The 6,666-nt window shown below is 42.3% G+C and overlaps 1 protein-coding gene across 1 annotated transcript in view; it reads right to left on the minus strand.

Moving 5' to 3' along the window:
- Positions 1 to 6,639, minus strand: part of ATXN7 (ataxin 7) — a 137,850-nt gene extending 131,211 nt beyond the window's left edge. Inside the window, 1 exon segment of the mRNA XM_047747427.1 lies at positions 6,593 to 6,639. The gene's annotated coding sequence lies outside the window, so the exon portion shown is untranslated.
- Positions 6,640 to 6,666: the final 27 nt, after the last annotated feature.

A 6,666-nucleotide genomic window follows, 5' to 3' on the forward strand; every position in this document is an offset into this window, starting at 1 on the left:
CACCTAGGTGACTCAGTCAGTTAGGTGGCTGCCTTGGGCTCAGGATCCCAGGCTCCTGGGATCAAGTCCCACATCGGGCTCCTTCATTGGCATAGAGCCTGCCTCTGCCTGTCCCTCCCCCCTGCTTGTGCTCACTCTCTCTCTCCCTCTCCAGCAAATAAATAAAATCTTTTTAAACATCATTAAAAAAAAAAATCACATATTATACCTATTCTCATGCTACCTTCTTTCTTTTAAACATAATTCCATGTCAACAAATATCGACCTGCATCAGTTTTTAAAAAGATTTAAGTATCTCTATTTCCAATGTGGGGTTCAAACTCACAACCCCAAAATTAAGAGTCTGCATGCTCTACTGACTGAGCCAACAAGGCACCCCTGCATCATCTTTTTACAGACTGTACAGTATTTTACTGCATGGGTAGGTCCTCATGGACCTAATCAATCCTTTATTAATAGGCATTTGGATTACTTTCAATGTTTTGCTATTTTAAAAAAATGGGGCAGTGAGCAGTCTGGTACACCCATCTACGCACATGTGACCGATTCTTTAAGATAAATTCCTGAATGTTGACTTGCCATTTTATGACTTTGGGTGCATATTGCCCAAATTGTCATCTAGAAAGTATATACCAAATTTACCTTTTTTTTTTTTAAAGGAAACGCTTAAAATTTAAGAGTAATAACATATTTTACTACTATCTACATACATTTTACTACATAAAATGGCATATTTTAAAAACAGCACCTTATCTCTAAATATCTAAAATAACTGATGTATAACTCTGATATTACATTAGATTTACATTTGGAAGGGGGAAGATTCTAAAATACCCAATAACTTCAGCATAATGTTTTGAAAAGTTACTCCAAAAAGAACATACCTGCTGCAAAACAAGCAAATTAGTAGGGAATGTTAAAAAGCAGGGAGGCAAAAAATAAGCCAGTCAGTTACAGCAATTACCAGGTCACCAAACTGCATCCCATACAATGACCAAGAGGGAAGGGTCAAGAGATAGAGAAAGAAAAGGTGAAACTAAAAGCAGCAGCCCTCAAAGCTTCAGTGACGGCCAGATGAAATTACACACAGACATACACATCTACATGCTCTGTACACATCAATCCTGGAGCTAATCTCCAGGGGTTGGAGCACAAGAGGAATCTTTGTGTGCTTTACTTAACCAAACATGGTTTGGTTTGGAAAGGGGGTGGGGGAGTCCAATTACAGATTTCCTTAAGGTAAGAGTGTCTAGTTAGCAGCCTGAGGGCCTAGTATCCATTATGTCCTTTCCAGGACAAGGGGACAAGAGGAACTTGAAGCACGAGACAGCTCCAAAGGCATAGATTCCTTTCAAAACCATCACGCAGGACAGGGTTCAAACATCAAGTCTTATGGAAAACTGGGCAAGGTGAGAACACTTTTAGCAATAAATAAAACTTCATGGTGATATAATAATACATATGCTAAGAAGGGAAGGCCACACATTATAACTAAGAACAACTAACCTGATGGGGAGTTTCATCCTAATGGGGAAGACAGGAGTCTTAGATAATGCTGCCATACCAAAAGCATGGAATACATGAGGAGGCAAAAGACAATCTGTATGCATTGGTAGGGGTGGGGTGGTATAGCTTGGTGAAGCCACAGATCTACAGGACTTAGGAGTCTAACATTCTTCCAGGGAAGAGGTCAGCCAACTATGTCCTATGATCAAATCCATCTGCTGGCTGTACACATCACCAGCCCAGAAGAGCTTTAACATTTTCAAATGGTTCAAACAAATAAAAACTTACTTCATGGCACATAAAAATTACATGAAATTCAAGTGTCAGTGTCCAAAAAGCTTTGGTGGAACACAGCCACGGACATTGGCATATGTCTCTGGCTGCTTTCTAAATACACTGGTAGGGTTGCACAGGCGCAATAGAGAGATGGGGGGGATGCTGACAAACTGGAAAATATTACTATGGTGTCCTTTCAGAAAGTTTGCTGATCTCTGTTCTAGGACAAAAAATCTTGTAGTTTTTGAATGGATCATGGCTCCAAACCTGTGCACGCTTGTTGGTTTGCCCCCCGAAAAAGTCAGGATTTAGACATAACCTGCCAGCCTAACAGAGAACACCACCCCACTGCCAAGAACAGCAGACAGGTCTCATAGGTCCTGCAGATGCTGGGCTACCTGCCCATGGTAACAAGAAAGATGTGAAAGGCTTTTATGGGTTGAAAGCAGGGTGATCCTTAAAGGTTTTTATAGGAATATTCCGAAAGAATATACTAGCTTTTCCTTCAAAAAAAGAGAAGAAAGAAACCATCCTTAAGATGGCTACCACTTTTTTTTTAAGATTTTATTTATTTATTTGACAGACAGAGATCACAAGTAGGCAGAGAGGCAGGCAGAGAGAGAGGAAGGGAAGCAGGCTCCCTGCTGAGCAGAGAGCCTGATGCAGGGCTTGATCCCAGGACCCTGGGATCATGACCTGAGCGGAAGGCAGAGGCTTTAACCCATTGAGACACCCAGGCACCCCCACTACCACTTTTAAGCATTTACACTAGGGGTCTAGGATTGAGCCAAGTCTTTTGCTTTTATTATCTCATCTAATGCTCACCTCCTCCAGACTCAGGCTGGCTGGCTCAAGCTGAGCACAACCAGAAAGCTTAGGAAATGGGAGTCAAACCCAGTAAGAGCTTGTGTTCATACCACTACCCCACTCAAAGGCAGTAGGAATGAATGGTCACCACAAATAAATGAAAGGGGGAAAAAAGACCACAGAAACAGTGGAAACAAGTTTGCTCTTATAGCCGTAAACATTACAAGTATTTTATTCATATCTCTCTTCTTACTCATAATACCTTCTCTTCTTTCAATGCTTAAAGATAGGAAAATACAATTCAGTTCTTCCAGACTCTTTTCCCTGTTGAGAAAAAAAAATCGATACAGGTACCCAACTGCAGAGGCATTTCAAAGAATTAGACAAAGTTACAGGTAGCTTCCACTAATGAAGTCCCTGGAGTACCTATGAGGGTCCCCAAAACAAGGAGGTGAGTCAACACTTTCAGAGACAATGGGCTGGAAAGTACAAGTACAGTTTTTTAATTTAAATTTTTCATTTAAATTACAAGTGAAGAGCAAAAGTTAAATGGAATCTTATACAAAGACGCAGCTATGATACTGGCGGGCTGCTACTGTCTCTTCCTGCCCAGTACCCATGTCTTCACTTTTACCAAACGCACCACCATCTTCCTTCAACTTTCCCCTGGATATCTACAAAGTAAGGACCACTTAATCCTAAATCATTTTTGAAAACCTAATCTTTAAAAAATGTTTCAATTTGTTAATATTTCCATTATTATTTGGGAACTAATATGTATCATTACCATGTACCATGTTTATACATGTTCATTCCTGTGTTGATTAGTGGTTATCGCATCTAGCTCCCAAGTCCTTAATATGGGCCAAATGAGGAGTTGAGAGGTTTTCTTACACAGGAAACTTCATTCCTGCTCCTTACGCCTCTACTGCCACAGGCTTTATCCAGATGAGGAATTGGGAGGGTCAGGTAAGTTAAGTAGCTACAGTGAATGAAAGAAGCCAGATTTGAACTTGAGTCTGTTTTGATGAGAAACTTCTTCCCACCATGCTCTGCTGTTTCGCCAAGGCAAAAACACATTTTCTCAGAATGATTACTTCCCAGTCGCATTTCAGATTTGCTGGAGAGCCGTAAGAGAGTGGCACAGGGTGAACCATTTTCTCCAAGGGCTGGTTGTCAAGTTCAAATCTCTGCTTATCAACCATCAATCTATCTGCTCTAAATTTTTTAAATTTAAAAACAGCCACAATGCACCTAGGACTAGCATGTCAAGCCCTTTATGTGTGTATATGGTTTATCAACTAACAGGCAATGCTTTGCTGTGGCAACAAAATGGAAGCGTTTTTACACCTCTAAGACCACATGTCTAGGCTAAAGACAACTTTAAACAGCAAACACTGGGCACAAAGATATGTATTTCCTTTTTTCTTCCCTTTAAGGATTATTCTAACTCCCATTTTATTCAATAAGAACATAACTCTAACATTTTGGGGCTCTAGACCTCTTTTATAACACAACCACAGACTTTTTTCCTAGAAAGACACATATACACAAAAGTTTGGTCTCAACTACAGAGTTCAGGATTCTCTCGAAGCCCATTCATGGACCCCCTAGAGGTCCAAAGGCACCAGAACAATATTTGCTCTAAAAACATACTGCAAGAAATGTCTACATCATTTCATAGGACCAGGGTAAAGACGTTAGAGCCAGCTCTCTCATCATCCTTTATCATTTCAAAAGGCTAATATTAAATAAACACTCAAATTTCTGTAACTAGACTCCCATAGTCTCCAAGAAACCAACAATCTAATGACAAATAAAATCACCCAATCTAAGATTATGTAAGTTCAAAGTCCAAATCCATTTTGTTACAGCTCAGAATCTGCTACTTCTTTCTGCCTAAAGATTTTCCTATAAATGAAAGAAACATTAGTATGGCATAAGGCTTGAGTCCTTTCCTAGTTTAACATTCACAAACATATTAAGATATAATTATATGAAAAAAGACTACTAAAATTTACTAAAATATGTCATTTTACTATACATGATATGAAGAAAAGTCAAGAGAATTCTTAAATGTTCAACACACAGATCTTTGCCAATGCAGTTGCAAGTTAAATTAAGTAGTTGGCAAAGCAGATTTTTAAAAATTTCACAAAGGGTCAAATTTGGATGTGTTTCGAACCACTTGGATCAAGAACTTTCAGAAATGTTTATTTTTTTAGGTATATCTCAAACTTTAAACTTTGAGATCTCTCCTGTTCTTACTGCTTTACAAAATTTCTTGCATTGTCCACCATATTTTTAAGTTACAAAATGAACATATAAAAGTTTTTGTCCAGAACTCCATCTATGAATATGAGAATGTCTCATGAAAATTTAACAGTTACAAGGGGTAGTGATACTCTGCTATAAACAACACTAAAGATTATTTTAAATCACTAGATACTGTTTCAAAAAATCATTATATGATAAGGTGAAGTAACAAGAGGTTTACACAGAACATCATTTCACCCCTTGACGATTATCTTTTAAACAACCATCCCCACCAAAATGCAGCTGGGATATATAGATAATCAATGGACACTTCCAATTTACAGTGTGTAGGACCTAAGATTTAAAGTAAGTCTCCCTTTGGTTAGAGTATTTTCTCTCCTAAAACCAAGAAAATGAACCGGGCCTGATGCCCATGCACACACAGAGTTTTAAGCCAGTATTATTTTAGGCCAGAGCGGGCTTCACATCCTTGGGGAAGTCAAATTATAAATCAGAATCTTCACTCAAAGTAATTTTTTGGTTTTTTTTTGCCTTTGTGCCAAAAATCAACGGTGCTAATTCTTTAAGAACATTACTGGAGTTTCGATTTCATACATGTGAAAAAAATTTTACATATAATATACCGATACCTAGTTAGAAGTTAAACACATTTCACTGCCATCCATTCGCATTTACAACTCTTTCCTCTTTGAAAGACCTAAGAGAAAACTGAGAGAATGAACCCAAGTTTCGCAAGGAACCAGAAAGAACCAAATCCAACCCACGTAACTGCTTCAGCCCGGATGTGAAGAGTCAGGGTACTTGGGGGGGGGGGGTAGAGGGGAGAAAGGAAAGCTGGAAAATAACTTTATGTTCAACAAATTACCAAACCTGGGTTAAAACTCAGACGCGCGTCTTCGGGCTAACTGAATCTATCCCACTGGAGATCAAATCAGCTGTACTGGTTCTTGTTTCCTCTCGCCTCTCACCACCTATACGTTGCCATTTACGAGAAACTCATCGAAGTTGAATCAAAGTGACTTTTGGGAAGAGATGCCACTATGATCTACACTGTGCTCCGGAAATGTGTAACTCTACACACAGGGCAACGTTACTCCTTCAGCACCAACCCCCCCCTCCCTTCACTTTCAACTTCCCCTTAAGATGGGGACAATCACATAGCCTTTTTTTTTTTTTTTTCTTGAAAATCGAAGAGAAAAAAAATAAATAAAGCACCCCATCCAGATCACCGACGGGCTCCCGGCGTCCCGGGGGGTCGGCGGGCACCGCGCTCTCAGGTCGCTCCGACAACTCCTGCGGGAGGTCTCCAACTTTCTCGTCCCCCTCGCCGAACACCCGCCAGAGCCAGGGAGGGAAGGGGGCGGCCCCAAGGGCCGGAACCGCGCGACCTGGAACCCGGGGCCTTTGACGCTCGCAGACCGCGCCCGGCGCAAGTGGTGGCGTTCGAGACCCGCCCGGGTGCGCGTGGGCGCCAACTTCTCAGGGACCCTAGCACCGCGCCCCCTCAGTGCCCCTAGTCCTGAGCGCCTCCCGGGTCAGCCGGTCCGGGCGTCCCCGCCGTCCTCCCCAACCTCCCCCCCAACCTCAAGGACTGAGCCCACCCCCAGTTGAGCCAGCTGGGATGCGGCGACGGGGACGACGGTCCCCTTCCCCGGGAAGGCGCGGGGGACCCGGAGCCGGGCGGCCCGCAGCCCCCGCAACCCCAGCGGCGGCCGGGCGAGCTCACCTGGCGGCTGGTGGCGGCCTCCGGGGCGGCCTCTGGGCGTGGGCCGGGCGGGGACGGCAGGGGGGGCGGCGGGG

Source organism: Lutra lutra, chromosome 1 (genome assembly GCF_902655055.1).
Source record: "Lutra lutra chromosome 1, mLutLut1.2, whole genome shotgun sequence".
In the NCBI taxonomy this organism is placed as follows: domain Eukaryota; kingdom Metazoa; phylum Chordata; class Mammalia; order Carnivora; family Mustelidae; genus Lutra; species Lutra lutra.